The 16,566-nt window shown below is 39.0% G+C and overlaps 1 long non-coding RNA gene across 1 annotated transcript in view; it reads right to left on the reverse strand.

Moving 5' to 3' along the window:
- The window catches only part of LOC148113435 (uncharacterized), a 130,489-nt gene that overhangs the window by 41,006 nt on the left and 72,917 nt on the right, over positions 1 to 16,566 (reverse strand). Inside the window, exon 3 of the long non-coding RNA XR_015728234.1 lies at positions 312 to 455. This is a non-coding gene — a long non-coding RNA (uncharacterized LOC148113435). The remainder of the gene's footprint in view (positions 1 to 311; positions 456 to 16,566) is intronic.

The raw sequence follows: 16,566 nt of genomic DNA on the forward strand, positions 1-16,566 counted from the left end.
AAGATAGTGGGGGCGCGCTTCCAAACACTGATATGGCCCTTTGTTCATCCACCTGCCACCATTCCCAATCGCAACCGGAAACAAAGTCCCCACCCTCACCCTTGGGGTGCCATCGGGCCCCGTCCCTGTTCCAGCCCCACCGCGCTCCTCCCCTGGCCTGGACTGACATTGGCCCGGAGGAGCCCCCCCCCAACTACCAACCGGAAATCGCAACCCTCCCCCCTTCCCAGTCCCCTTAAAAATTTACATAAAAAATTATATAAAGCCCCTTTAGTAAAACACTTAAAGTTCTTATGGTTCTTATGCCTTACCTTGTTTCACTAATTGTTTTATATTTTTGTAACGGATATCAATGTGCCTGGACCTGGAACCCGTGAAATGTGATTCAGAAATATAAACCACAGATTCATTGTCTTCCATCACGGTGATTGGTCGGCTCGGGTGTGTCCAGATATCTGTGACCAAAGCATCAAACCACGTTAGAGAATTACATGCATCTGAAACACAAGCATATTCAGCCTCAGTAGATGAACAAGAAACAAAATTCTGTTTTTGCACATGCCAGTAAACAGGACATCCATTCAAGAACATCATATAACCTGAAGTACTTTTACGTGATTTCTTGTCACTTGCCCAATCAGAATCTGCATAACAACATAATTCTGCATAATCAGTATGTGTCGGTTCTAACAATAACTTCATATGTTTAGTGTGTTTTAAGTATTTCAATAATTTCTTTTTTTTCAGGTTATTTTTTTTGAGAGAGAAAGAGCAATTCCAGTTGCATCCAACCGGGTGGAAAACTTCTTTTTCAAATACAAATTTCCCCCCCCCTTTTTTATTTTCCCCTCTCCCTCCCCCTCCCTAACCCCCCCTCCCCACCCATCCCCCCCTGTGACTTCTTCATAACAAAAAAAAAACCTAATTCATAACAGATTACTTACTCCCTCCTCTAGATATTGACCTTTACTTACTAAAAATATTATTAATATTATAACATCCTCCTTTATCCATACATTTCAGAAAAGAGAAAAGAAAGGAAAAAAAAAAAGACATTATACTATGACATTATAGAATAACTTCTCCACTTTAAAACTATACCATAAGTCCTACTTTAACATTTAATCTTCTATATATATTACTATAACATTTCAAAGCGGCCTTCCCCATAAAATCTAGTTTAACATTTATTCCACTCTATCCATTTCCTCCACTCCCCTAAATATATCACTTAAAAATCCCTTTTCTTAGACTAATCAATCTACTAACTAGTTTATTCACCCACTATCATGCAAAATTACCATACACAACATTTCTTAATATCTTTGATTCACTGCCCACACTACTTAAAAATATATGTCTATATTTTCCATTATATCTAAATAAAAAAAAAGAAAAGACAATGACTTTAAATTTATAATCCATATAGTATCTTCTTTGAGGTCTTTCCACTGGATTGGTAGAACCAACATCCATAATCGGGTAACATACCTTGCTGGTGCAACAGTTTATTCAGGATCTTCAATCATATCTGCCCCCATCAGTAGTAAATATCTTCTTATATGTATAAAAGTAAAAACAACCACCCGAGTGACATTATAATTATATTCCATATAGTAATAATTGTGGGTTTCATCAGGATTATTAATTCCCATCATCGTAGTGGGTAACAACCCGATCTTCTGCATGCCCCAGCATAATTCTCTTGCCTTGTGATTCAAGATAATATAATATGTTTATCAACACAAAAAGAAATTCCAAAATGGATAATTCAAATCCATCAGTTTAAGGCTCGTTTCACGTCCCCAGATTACGGCCATGCAGAGATCTGCCACAATCCTCAGGATGATATTAACCAATACGTCGCCTCTTGTGTGTTTACACATAATCATTCATATTTTAAAGTCACTGGCTTCACTGTTGCCTAATTTAGAAATTTCTATTTTTATGCCACCTATTTCTTTTTTTCTTTTCTTTTTGTGGGTTTGGTTTCCATCCTGGTTTCCTTTCTACAAATTGTGTATCGTCTGGTCGGTTTTTATTCTGCTTTGTAGATTGGTCTTGTTGGTTTTGTTTTTGTATCTCATGTTTCTTTTTTATCCCTTGTATATCCCCTAATTGGTTTCCATGCTTATCCTTGCCTTGATAAGTCATCACATTAAGGTTAGATGCCACTTCTCTCAAATTTGTAGATAGAACAGCTGGGGTATCCAATAAATCCAAAGGCAATTCATCTGGTACAGTCTCTGTAATTCGATATTTTACCTTTATTTCCGGCTCCTTCTGCTTATCCTGTATTATACCTGAAGATGTTAAGTTCATTTTCAACCTATTTTGATAAAATTCTTCCGCTCTTTCAACAGTATTTAGCTGATATCTTTCTCCTTGGTATCTAAATATAATACCAACTGGGGCGTCCCACCTGAATGGGATATTTCTCTTTTTTAACTCATTCACCAGAAAACCAAATTTCTTCCTTTCCATCAATATCTTAGGTGGGAGTTCCTTGTAAATCCAAATCTTTCTTCCATACAATTGCAAATTAGAATTGAAGGAATTTTGCACGATATTATTGATTCGATAAACTCTGTCAATCCTACAAAACACTTCGTCAGGTTGAACCTTTAGAATCCCAGCTAGAAATTCAGAAGATATTTTCCTTAAATCATCTCTATTATTTTCCTGCAAACCTCTTAATCTTATCGCATATTCTGTGAAATTATATTGTACCATTAAAATCTCTTTTTCAATCTTCTGTTGCAGATTTTCTGCATTACCATACTTTTGATCAGCATCCATTTTAGGTTTTTCTTCTAAGCTATTATCCTGAGTGTTTGTCAAATCATTTTCAATTTTTTGAATTCTATTGTCCAATTTATCTTGAATTTCTTCCATTTTAGACTCTAGTACATTAGTATTTGTGTCCAACTGTATCATAAATTCTGTAAAACCATTAGCCACTTTTGAGAATTTTTTCTCCAAAGAATCAAACTTAGATTTCACCAATTCTTTAATTTCCTGCTTAAATTTTTCAAGTTGCTGATTCACAATCTCCTCCCTCCTTTCAATCTCCTCTATAAAAAATTCTATTATATTAAAATCAGGTTTCTGAGACTGAAGAGTTAAGACTTGTTCCTTTAAGTTGTTGGTGGGGGAATCCCCCCCCCTTCTTGTTTATCTGACTTTATGAGTCTCAGTGCCATGTTTCCGCCCAGGCAGGCTTTGTTAAAAAAAAAGCAAGAAAGGAAAAAAAAAAAAGGACTTCTTTCCAATCAACAACAATATCAAGTCTCCAAGGGAAGAAAAAGAGAAAAAGACACAGGAGCGAAGTTTTGTCTACAAATGTAGCCAGTGGTATTTATTCCGCTACATTGTGGTAATAGAAAACGGAAGGACTTTCCCTTTCAGCCTCTCCTCCAGCCGACGCCATTTTAAAAGGCTTTTTTTCCTCTTTCTTTTCCTCCTCTCTCTTAAGTAATTTTTTAAAAAATCAGTAAAATACTTGCGGTTCAGTATTACAGGTCCAGCTCACATTTTCTTTGAGTAGTCTGTTAAATTTGCAGGCTTGCTTTTGACGCCTGGCTCTGCATCAGCAGAGGTCTCCCAAAGCCCGGAGCAGCGGCTGGGGATACGGGGCATCTCATCCGCTCCGTCCCAAAAGTAAAGGAAAAACTTTTGGGACTCTGCAGAGAGTTCTACCCACCCCTGCCAGCTCTATCTCCGTTTCCTCATGGAAACGGAGTTTTTTCGAGCCACCATTCCGTTGTGAAGGCGGCTCTGACAGGCGATGGAAGCTGACGATCCCAAAGGAACGTCTGGCAGCGACAAACAGCAAACCGGAAGTCTATTTCAATAATTTCTTAATACATGTCCAATGAAACTGTTTTGCCTTACCTACGTGTCGAGACAAGAGATTAACACTAAATGCAATGTTGGGTCTGGTCCAACTACTAATATACAACGGTGACCCAATAACTGAACGATAAAGTGTTTGATCCTCAAACTCAGGACTTGGTTCATGTGTCAAGTTGTGAAAATCTGTTTGCATGGGTATGCTTCCTGTATTAGCATCTTTCATGTTGCAATGATGCAAAATTTGTTCAATTTTATCCTCTTGTGAAAGACTAAACCCCTTCTGTGTTTTGTCAATCTGAACACCTAAATAAATTCTAACATGACCTAAAGATTTCAATGTGAAATATTTATTTATTATTATTATTATTATTTATTAATTAAATTTCTATACCGCCCTTCTCCAAAAAGGACTCAGGGCGGTGCACAGCCAAAGTAAAAACAGAGCATACAAAATTTAAAAACAATATTAAAATAATTAAATATTCTGGCCATAAATTAAAACAACCCAATTTAAAATCAATTTAAAATTAAACTCAAGCCAGCCCAGCTAGTTGAAATAAATAGGTTTTCAGGGCCCGACGAAAAATCCGGAGGTCTGTTATTGTACGTAACTCTGGGGGAAGGTTGTTCCAGAGGGTGGGCGCCGTCACAGAGAAGGCTCTCCCCCTGGGGGTCGCCAGCCGACATTGTCTGGGGGACGGAACCCTGAGGAGGCCCACTCTGTGCGAGCGTACTGGCCGGTGGGAGGCTATTGGTGGCAGAAGGCGGTCTCGTAAGTACCCCGGCCCTAAGCCATGGAGCGCTTTAAAGGTGGTCACCAACACCTTGAAGCGCACCCGGAAGACCACCGGGAGCCAGTGCAGCTCGCGCAGGAGAGGTGTCACATGGGAGCGCCTCGTCGCCCCCATAATCCCCCGTGCGGCCGCGTTCTGGACCAGCTGGAGCCTCCGGGTGCACCCCAGGGGGAGCCCCATGTAGAGAGCGTTGCAGTAGTCCAGGCGGGAAGTGATTAGTGCCTGAGTGACTGTGCGTAGAGAATCCCGATCTAGAAAGGGACGCAACTGGTGTATCAGGCGAACCTGATAAAAAGCCCCCCTGGCCACGGCCGTCAAATGGTCTTCTAAAGACAGCTGTGCGTCCAGGAGGATGCCCAAGTTACAAGCCCTCTCCATGGGGGTGAGTGATTCGCCCCCAATAGCCAGCGATGGCGTCAGCTGGCTATATCGAGACGCTGGAAGCCACAGCCACTCGGTCTTGGAGGGGTTGAGTCGGAGCCTGTTTCTCCCCATCCAGACCCGCACGGCCTCCAGGCACTGGGACATCACTTCAAGGGCATCGTTGGGGTGGCCTGGGGTGGAGATGTACAGCTGGGTGTCATCAGCGTACTGATGGAACTCCACCCAGAAGCCACGGATGATCTCACCCAGCGGCTTTACATAAATGTTGAACAGAAGGGGCGAGAGGACCAACCCTTGTGGCACCCCACAAGCAAGGTGCCTCGGGGTCGACCGCTGCCCCCCCGTCAACACAGATTGCGACCGGTCAGAGAGGTAGGAGGAGAACCACCGCAGAACGGTGCCCCCTACCCCCAACCCTGCCAACCGGTGCAACATGATACCATAGTCGATGGTATCAAAAGCCACTGAGAGGTCTAACAGGACCAGGATAGAGGAGCAACCCCTATCCCGAGCCCTCCAGAGATCATCCACCAACGTGACCAATGCCGTTTCCGTGCTGTGCCCAGGCCGGAAGCCGGACTGGAGCGGGTCTAGCTAGACAGCTTCATCCAGGTACCGGGGAAGCTGTTGCGCTACCACACTCTCAACAACCTTCGCAACGAAGCGAAGGTTGGAGACTGGACGATAGTTAGCCAAAACAGCCTGATCCAGAGAGGGCTTCTTGAGGAGGGGCCTCACAACCGCTTCTTTCAAAGCGGCCGGCAGGACCCCCTCACTCAAAGAAGCGTTAACAATCTTCTGGAGCCAGCCTCGTGTCACCTCCCGGGAAGCCAGTACCAACCAGGAGGGACACGGGTCCAATAAACATCTCTGCAAGCTTTAGTAAAATTCTCACTCATCTTCTTATTTGGACCAATATAAACAATATCATCAACATAAACAAGAACTATCTCACATATATTATCAGATCTTTTTGTAAACATGCATTCATCAGTTTCGGACTTAATAAAGCCCATTGAATTTAGTTTGTCAGTAAGATATAAGTACCACATTAAACAAGACTGTTTCAGACCATAAAGACTTTTGTGTATCTCCTTCTTGCTGTCGGAACCCTGGAGGACCTCTTATGTAGATCGCCTCATCCAGGTCAGCATGTAGATAAGCCATGTCAACATCGAACTGGAAAGCTTCTAAACCAAGAATAGTGGCGGTGCCTAAAGCAATTATTACACTTTCAGTCCGGACTGTCGGTAAGTAGGTATTTGTGTAGTCCTCAGGATAATGTTGAGCGAAACCCTGACCTACAAGTCTGGCTTTGTACAATGACTCACCATTTGGCTTCTTTTTGATTCTGTAGACCCATCGAGTGTGTTTGCTGGAGGTTTTGCAGGTGTAAACACCTTAAGTTTCTTTTTACTGTCCATTTCAGCCTGCATTGCCTCATACCACTTCTCCTGCTCTGAGTCAGGAAGATGCTTGATTTGTGTGAACTTATCAGGAGAAAGTGTAACAATACACAATACCCTAAAGGCAAGGGTGCTTTTGTCAGTTGCCATGAATATCGCTGTGGCGGAATTCCCTTTGTGTTCCTCTTGGAACGCCTTGGAACAACTGTCCATTCTTCTTCCGTTTCATCCTCATCTTCACCATCGTTGCTAGCGTCAGCATCGGCAGCTTGCGAAGACAGAACATCAGGTTGAGAAGAATTAGTGGATGGAACATTCGCCTGTGAATCTTGATCATCAGGCTGTGCGGCATCAGCAGCTTCATCTCTAGGAAAATAAACTCCAGGATCATTGGAATGGATCCTGGACCAGTCAGCATCTTCCTCAAAATTAGCGGATTGGGAAATTACTATTACATGTTTGGAGTCAATAAATTTGCTCCATTTTGAATTATAATCAATACCCATAAATCTCATCCTCTTTGCTGCTGGACCTCCTTTCCTTCTTTGAGCTAAGGGAATGTTCACTATAGCGTATGAACCAAAAATATGAAGGTTTTTGAGATTCAGCTTGTACCCATACAACATGAAGAAAGGAGTCTGATTTATTACACTACTCCAAGTACGGTTGACAATATAATTTGCATATTTAATAGATTCATCCCAATATGGGATACTGAGGTTGGCATCTTCTAGGAGACAATGCATCATGGTTTGCAGGACCCCTTGTCGTCTTTCTACCACCCCATTATGCGCCGGTGTATAAGGGGCCGAGGTCTGATGAAGAATTCCATTCTTACGCATCCAGTCCTGGAACTGCTGAGACATGAATTCAGCACCACAATCACTTTGAATTCTCGCGATGCTTACTCCGTGTTGAGTATAAACAAAGGCGGCAAAGTCTTTAAAGATCTGAAAGGTCTCAGATTTTTCTTTCATAGGATATACATATCCATATCTAGAATAATTATCAACAATTGTTAGAAAATATTTTTTACCACCAAGTGTTGGCATAAAAGGACCTACTATGTCAGTGTGTACCAAATCAAAAATGCTTGTTGACAGGCATGTAGCGCATTTTGGAATGGCTGCTGCTTTGGATTTGGCTTTCTTGCAGACAGCACAATCCAAAAACACCTTACACCCCTTTAGATCCAAACCTCTCGCAAACTCCAGCATCTTCCTAAAAACACGGAAATTGGCATGCCTCAATCTTCTATGCCACTTATGGATACACCTGTAATGCAAAGGTTTACCAGTTAGTGAATTTTACACATTAACAGTTTTATGAGGAACCTCAGGCTTGTTCTGAGCAACCTGTTTCCTAATTTTCTTTTTGTTGGCTTTAGGAGCCTTTGGAGCAGCAACAGGATCTCTCTCTGGAACATCTCTCTCTGGGCCTGTGCTTTCCTCTTTTGAAGTCTGTATACTTGCCTGTGTTTCTGGTTTAGACTTTGGCTTTATGTAATAAACACCACCAATTAACATGGTTTCAGCAACGATATCTCCATTTTTAACTATATAACTTGCTTTTTCAAGGTGGTGGACCTGGAACTTTAATACTCTAGACAAGTGACTCTGACTAAGCAAAGTACTATTTGCTGTTGGTATATAATAAACATCAGGAATGAATGCATCGAGCTCTTCAACATAAACAGTTCCTTTTCCTACGAACTGACAAGAATGATTGGAAAAAGAATAAAGTTCACGTAGTTCAGGTTCAGGCTCGTGCATCTCTGTGAAAAGTTCCTTTCTGCAATGCTGCGCCTATCCAAAGTCCACAGAAGTCGTCTGCCATATTCTGGACGAGGTTGTGGATCGTTGGTTAAAGCCAATGTGGCGAGTGGAGCTTGCAGATCACACCTTGGATCACAACGACCTTGTCTTCTGCCTCTGCCTCTGCCTCCTCTGGAGTCTGTTACTCTGGGCTGGTATGTGACGGGAGCTGGAAATCATTGGGGACAATCCCGGGTGGCATGTCCCACATGATTACAGATGTAGCATCTTGGCATCCTTGGAACATAGGCTCTTCCTCAGAAGGGACGACTCGCTGGAGCTCTTGATGCTGGTGGTCCTCTCAAATGTGGCATGGCTAGCATAAATGCCTCTTCTTCAGTTAAAATTTTGCATGCATGATCCACTGTGCGTTCGCCCAATTCCTTTCTCATTCCTTTCATTTTAGTTAAATGTTCTCCAATATATTCACCAGGTTTTAATCTCGAGCCATGGAACTCAGACAAGAGCAAACATGTAGATTCAATTGAAACAGGCCAGTAGGATGTTTCTAATTGGGCCCAAATTTGTTGGGCAGTTGCATCAGGTGGAAAAGTAACCTGCAGTTCAGTATCCATGGACATCAATAATGTTGTGCATGCTTTAGTATCTAAGTCTCTTATTGCAGGAGTCCATGGCTGGCCAGGAGGATTAAACACCATGCAATGGGTACCTTCTCTATGGAGTAAAAGTTCAACCTCACTAACCCATGCTTTATAATTTTGTCCTGAATGCTTTAATTTTGAATCACCAGCCAGTGGAATAACAGAAGATGCCTGTTGAGGAACATGCATTTAAGGTGCTGGTAATTGTGCAGGTAAAAACACTTGTGGTGCTGGAACAGGCACTGGTCCTGGCTGGATGGGCTGTGCAGCTAAAGGCATTTGTACTTGAACCTGAGGCTGCTGTATTTGGACTTGTGATTGTTGTGCTTCAGCTGCCGCTGGTGCCTGAGCTGCAATATTAATATGGCCTGCTGGAGGACTGGCACTTGTCTTTGCTGCATTAAGCATTGTTGTGCCCCATCTAAATTAGGAATTTGGACAAAAATGTCATCAGTACCACCAGGAGGTGCTGATGAGTGAGCCTGTGGAGACACATGTGGCGTCGCAGCCTGCAGACTTGATTGAGTTAAGGACATGGTTGAAAAAGTCTGATGTAATTTTCTTAACTGCTGTTGCATCGTGGAGTGCATTTCAGCTTCATCTTGTAAATTACTTTCGCCAGCAGATGGTGATGCAACATTAGTTTCGGGCATTGCAAAGTTATGTGTAATCAGAGAAGGTCTAGCATCATGAGTTAAATGTGATGTGGACACTGCTTTCTGTTCTGATTCGTCTGACACAAAACCTTCCTGTGGGTGTGGCTTTGGCTTCGAAGAAGAAGGCAAAATGGAGGACTCAGGAATTTGAAAAACACGAGAGTCCCTCTTATCTGGCTTGAGCATAGAAACAAACACTTTCGCCTTGTACTGCTCATGTTTGAAAAACTCTATTTGATCACAATAACTTTTCACAGCCTTCTCATGCAGGGTTTGTTCAGGGCTTACATGTGAATAATGAATATCACCTCTCTCTATGGGTAAAGAAAAAACAGCTGCTTGTGGAATTTTAGGTTTGGCACCAAGCCTTTCAAATTCCTGGGCTTCTTTAGTAAATTCTTTAGTAATTAATTGAGGGCATGTAAAATCAGAAGAGGGCGTCACTGACCTCAGTACATCATCTTCAGGATAAGCTTCCCCAACAGCACCTTCATCAAGCCTGGTCACTGAAGCAAGTGGTGTTTGGAAAGTTGAAAGCCTCTGTACAATCTTTTCCACTGCTTCATCAGAGAGAGTTATGTCATCAGCAGACTGTGCCCTGTATTTGGTTTTCTTTTTTTTTCTTGGCATATTTGCAGTAAATAATCAGTGTTCCTTGGTCGCCAACTAATCTATCTGCTTAATAGCCTATTCGCTTATCAGTTGAGCAACAGCCAAGGAAAACAAAATAAATCAAACCATCCTCTGCTATTGTCAAAGCGTGAATCAGCCTCGTCCCCCCCACCTGGGGAAATTGTAATTAATTAGAGGTGAACGGATCTTGTTTTCTATGGTGTATACTCTCAAAGAAAGAAAACCCGAATGTATTCTAAGAAACATTTTATTATAAAAGTAAAAAAAAACTAGCTAACTACATTTTACCGGCAGTCTTATCACACAGACGGACAAAGGAAGAATCAGGAATGTAGACATGTGCGGTAGTTCAGAAATCACAAGACAGTCTTATCTCAGTTACTACAGAGACATGATAAGGTTCTCGGCCAGGCTACCGTAAATCTTAGGATGGAAGCTCAGCTGGCAAACACATAATGCAGTGACACCCACCACCATCACTACCGGATCTGTCAATCCTGTCTGAACTGGGAGCATTTCACCCCAATACCTGTATATATATATCACAAACAAACAAACACATTTTATTCAGGAAAAAGTTAAAATACAAAATTAAATAAAGGTCCAAAAAGACATAAAAGAAAAAGAACACAAACACAAAGCAATCAGAATGTGAAAAAAGGTATGTTAAAAAAAAAACCCAACAACACATTATACACATGTTATCCCCTCTAGCTGAATACTGATTAATTTATTACTACAATATTAGTTGCCACTCCTTGTGAAATAGGCTGTCCCAAAATGTTTCAACTACTAAATCTATTAACAACTTGTTGAGCTGTCTTCTATGTTATATTAGTGACAACATAGTTAACAGGAAAAACAATAATAGTGAAACAGAACAAAAGGTTAGCTAATGAATAGGCATAGCAACTGGGTCAGCCAATGAGGGCTGCTTAGAAACTGAAACTGGAAGAAGCTGGGACGTGGCTCTGTAGCTCTGAGCTCTGAAGCTGCAAACTAGTCTGCTGCTGGAACTGAAAGCAATCTCTCCTCTTTACCAACATCTGTTGTTGGTATTGTAAATTTATTTCATGTGTTACTATGTACATAACTGCTGAATCAGTTTACCTGTGTGTGCTTCCTGGATTTGATTTTTACAACAAATTCTGACAGGTTATGAGCCCAGAGCACACAGAAAGACTGAATTGAGGGCGGAGCTGGCACAACGGTACGATGGACGATCTTGAAGCTCCAAGTTTGCTGTCGATATCTTTGCTGCTGGGCAGTCCGTTTTGGACCTCACCATCCCATAGAGATGGTGATAGTGGAGGGCACATCCTGTTGATCCCAGGGACATTGCAAAGTCCCTGGATGATCCAGGAGAAGCCTTTTTTTCCGGCGGCGAAGAGGCAGCCACTGAAGCTGCTGAAGTTGGGACAGCTCTGGAACAGAAGGTGATCGGAAAGGAAGTGTGTCAGCTTGGTGAGATTTTTAAGGATATTAATTGAGAGAACACCCTGAGGTTAAAATAAAATTAAAATTGAAGACAGAAGAGGTTAAGTGGCGGAATTAAGCTTGAATCCAAGGTAGCTTTCCCCATTTTTAAATATATCTTTACATGTGGATGCTTATGGATGCTTTTACTTTTTAATTTGGACTGGACTAGACTGGATTGGAGATTTCCGTTTTATCTATTTAATTACTAAATTTTTAGTGCTTTTTTGTACAAACTCTCTTTGGTTTTACTCTTTGTTTACTTTTTTTCTTTGTTCTACTGTGTATTGGACATAAGAAGGGAAGGGAAAGTGGAGATAATAAGTAACACTGCCATCTAGTGAATTGGAATTTTTTTTCCTTTGGTTTAAGAAAGTAACAACTGTGTTATTATGTTACATTTCAAGGACTCTGACCCTATTTATAGATAAGATAGTGGGAAGAGCATCAAAGACTGTTCATATGATTGTTTATTCAGGTGTTCTTCTGGGAAACTATCAGTGGTAGGAGTCTGAGACTGAAAAGAAAAAGTCTGCAATGACTCTGGAAAGAGAGCTGTAAATATTGTTTGGAATTCAACAAAAGAGTTTTGGTGTATCATACAGTGGTGGATCTTCCTTCCAGACAGAAGGTTTGTTTTCTTCTTTTTTTTCTCTCTAATTCTTTTTTATTTTTATTTTTATTTATTTTTTTGGTGTAGCTTCTCCACTTCCCCCTTATTTAATTATTTTTAGTTGGACTGTGACCTTTTGGAGGACATTTAACATTTTATACACATATAGATTTTTTTCTATTATTTGTTTCTCCATTTCTTCTTCTTCTTCTTCTTCTTCTTCTTCTTCTTCTTCTTCTTCTTCTTCTTCTTCTTCTTTCTTTTTTTTCTTTCTTTTTTTTGGATTTGTTTCTCCATTTCTTCTGAGTAGAAAGGCAACAGCTATTAGTTCTTCTACATCTACCCGTTCCTTTTCACCATCTGGAGGACAACGATCAATACAGATGATGTTGCAACAGGAAAAGGAAGTGACATTGCAGATGATTTGGCAAGGAATTCAAAAAATACAATCAAGAGTAGAGAATATTGAACAGAGATCAGAAAAAACAGATGAAAAAGTGGAGAATATCCAACAAATGATGAAGAAATACGAGAATAGACTCCAAAAAATTGAGGAAAAGGAAGAACAAAGAGACAAAAATAATCGAAATATTGACAGTAGATTGGATGAGGTTGAATGAGATAAGAGTGGAATATTGGGATGGGAGATGGACAGATCAGAATTTTACCTCAGATTTCAACATATAGAAAAAGAAAAGGGTGAAAACTTGGCAGAAAAAAATGTTAGAAATTTTAGCAGACGCACTAGAAATTACTAAAGAAAAGATAAAGGATGACATAGACGAGGTATTTTGAGTCTTTACAAGATACGCAATGAGAAACAAGCTACCAAGAGAAGTCCACATAAGATTCACTAAGAAATCAATTAAAACGCAAATACTGCAGATTGCAAGAGAGAAAACACTGAAATATAAAGACAAGGAAATTGTGGTTCTGAAACAAATACCAAAAAGAGTGAGGGAGATGAGAAGAGAATATCATTTTCTAACCAAAATATTACTCAAGAGAGGCATGAATTATAGATGGTTGATACCAGAATGCCTTGTGTTTACATAGCAACAACAAAAATACAGAATAGATTCAATTGATGAAGCAAAAGCATTCTGGACAGAATACCTTAGAGAGAAAGAAGAAGAGACAAGAAGAGAAGATACACTGATTGAATTACAAGAGGAATGCTCTGCAATGACTGAAAAAGAAAAAGGTGCAGTGGGTGGCAACATGGAACATAGAGAGCAACGTGAACCGAGATCTACTAGAGCAATAAACCCTTCTTATAAAATATAAATATGGAAGAGAAAAAATTTATTATAATAAACATAAATGGACTTAACTTAGCCATTAAAAGAAGAAAGATATTTTATAAATTAGAGAAATTAAAGTTTGACATAATTTGTTTACAAGAAGTACATATTAAGAAACAGCATGAACAAATATTGATACAGCCAAAATTAGGGAAAACATTTACTTCATTGCCGCAATGTAAAAAAAGAGGAGTTGTTTTATATATTAAAGACACAATCCCAGTGGAGCAAATTTATACAGATGATGATGGAAGAATCTTGATGGTGGAAATAATAGATAATAATATGAAAATACTTTTAATAGCAATATATGTTCCAAATGATAATCAAGAAGAAGAGGAAACAAATTTGAAAGACGCATGGGGAGAAAGAAATGCAAAAAATAGACAATATACTTTTTATTCAAATAGACATTCATCATGGTCTAGAATAGACATGATATGGATAACAATGGAATTGATGTCTAACATAGAAGAAATTGATATAGAAGCAAGTACCTGGGTAGATCATAATCCAATGACAATGAAATGGAAAGGACAAAGGAGAAGATCTAGATGGACTTTAAATAATACAATATTAAAAGAAAAGGAATTTGTACAGAAAATGGAGAAAGAATTGGCTTTTTTCTTTAAAGAGAATAGAAAAGAGGACACATCAATGCAAAATCTTTGGGATACAATGAAGGCCTATGCTAGAGGTCTGATAATAGACTATACAAGGAAACAGAACATTAAGAAAAGACAATCTTATGAACTTTAGAAGATGACAACAAGAAACTTGAAAAAGAATCACAGGAATCTCCACAAAAAAGGACATTAAAATAAAAATGGATACAATTAAACATAAAATGGGACTAATAGAAAAAGAGGATTTAGCACAAAAAAATTAGAAGTGCCAAACAGAACTATTTTGAAGACACAAATAAACCAGGTAGATGGTTAGCATACAAAGTGAAAAAAGAGAGAGAATCAAGAAAAATAACACAACTAGTAGACGACCAAGGGCAAATTAGATATGGAAATAAAGAGAAGAAAAAAATTATACAAGATTATTATAAGAAATTGTATGACCATGAGAATATTGAGGTGGAAGATGTTAAATGATACCTGCCGAAAGCGAATCTACCCCAGATTTCCAAAGACACTGAAAGGATGTTAGAAGGAAATATAACGATGATGGAATTAACTGAAGCACTTAAAAAACAAAAAAATGGGAAGGCACCAGATCCGGCTGGACTGCCAACGGAATATTATAAGACACTACAGGAATCGTTGAGTCTCCCATTGTTAGAAGTCATGAATGAAGTTATGTTAAAGATGAAAATACCCAAGTCATGGTCAGAAGCATATATTACACTTGTTCCAAAGGAGGATACCGACCCACAACAAATCAAAAACTATAGGCCCATATCCCTGTTAAACTCAGACTACAAAATCTTCGCTTCAATATTGGCAGAAAGACTCAAAAGATACTTAAATAATTTCATGCACTCTGATCAAAATGGGTTTCTGCCAAAAAGACAGATTAAAGACAACATGAGGATAATTTTGGACACTTTGGAATACTATGAGGCACATCTTGAAAAGCAAATGACTTTGATATTTTTAGATGCACAGAAAGCCTTCGATAATGTGAATTGGCGATTTATGCTTTTACAGCTGGGGCAGATGGGCTTTGGTAGAAAATTTATTCAAGCCATAGAGTTTAAGAGTTTATTAGATTTCTATACTGCCCTTCTCCCAAAGGACTCAGGGCAGTGAGAAGCCATATACCATAAACAAACCGCAAAAGTAATGATAAATGGAGAATTGACGGAGTCTATTGAAATAAAAAAAGGAACAAGACAAGGTTGCCCACTGTCACCTTTGTTGTTTGTGTTAACCTTAGAAGTACTAAACAGAAATATTAGAGAAGAAAAAGATATAAAAGGAATGAAAATTCAAAAGGAAGAATACAAATTGCAAGCATTTGCAGATAACCTGGTTTTTATTCTTGAAGATCCATTAGAATCAGCAATTAAATTGATAGACAAGATAGGAGAATATGAAAAAGTAGCAGGTTTGAAAATAAATAAAGACAAAATGAAGATTTTGACAAAAAATATGTTAATAAAACAAAAAGAAGATCTGGCAGAAGTATTGAAGATGCAGGTCACAAATAAAGTTAAGTACTTGGGGATATACTTGACAACAAGATGTAGTACACTTAAAGAGAACAATTACAAAAAACCCAAACAACAGATAGTGACAGACTTGGCAAAGTGGGAAAACTTACAACTATCATTAATAGGGAGAATATCAACGATTAAGATGAATATATTACCTAGAATTCCATATTTGTTTCAGACCGTTCCAATTAGGTTGGGGAAAGAGTATTTTGAGGATTTAAATAAAACAATGTTGAAATATATTTGGCAGGGCAAAAAAGCGAGAATAAAACTAAAATTGTTGCAAGATGCTAGAATACGAGGAGGATTTGGCTTACCTAATTGGGAATTATACTATCAAGCGACAAGTTTGATGTGGATCAAGGAATGGATAATGTTAAGAAATACTAGATTATTGACTTTAGAAGGACATGATTTGTTGTTGGGATGGCACGCTTTTTTATGGTATAAGGGAACAAAAACACAGGGGTATTTTAGAAGACATTTTATATGAGAGGCCTTGCTATTAAGCTGGGAGAAGATCAAAAAATAACATTATTTAAAAATTCCAGTCTGGTTATCAACTATTGAAACATTCTCATATTCAATAACATTTAGGAACAAATTGTTAGATATAATGAATTATTGAATCAAAAGGATGAACTTAAATGTATGCAAGAATTAGAAGAACAAGGTATAAAGATGAATTGGTTTACTTATTTGCAAATACAATCTAGATACGATAAAGATTTTAAGACAGGAGGTTTTTATACTGATTTGACTAATTTAGATAAAATGTTAACAGGTACTGATGAAAACATAATTAAAAAACTATATGGATATTTATTAGAGGTCAAGTTGGAAGAAGAACAAGTTAAAGAAA

The sequence above is a fragment of the Pantherophis guttatus genome, chromosome 5, assembly GCF_059756535.1.
Source record: "Pantherophis guttatus breed Tessera chromosome 5, ASM5975653v1, whole genome shotgun sequence".
NCBI lineage: Eukaryota > Metazoa > Chordata > Lepidosauria > Squamata > Colubridae > Pantherophis > Pantherophis guttatus.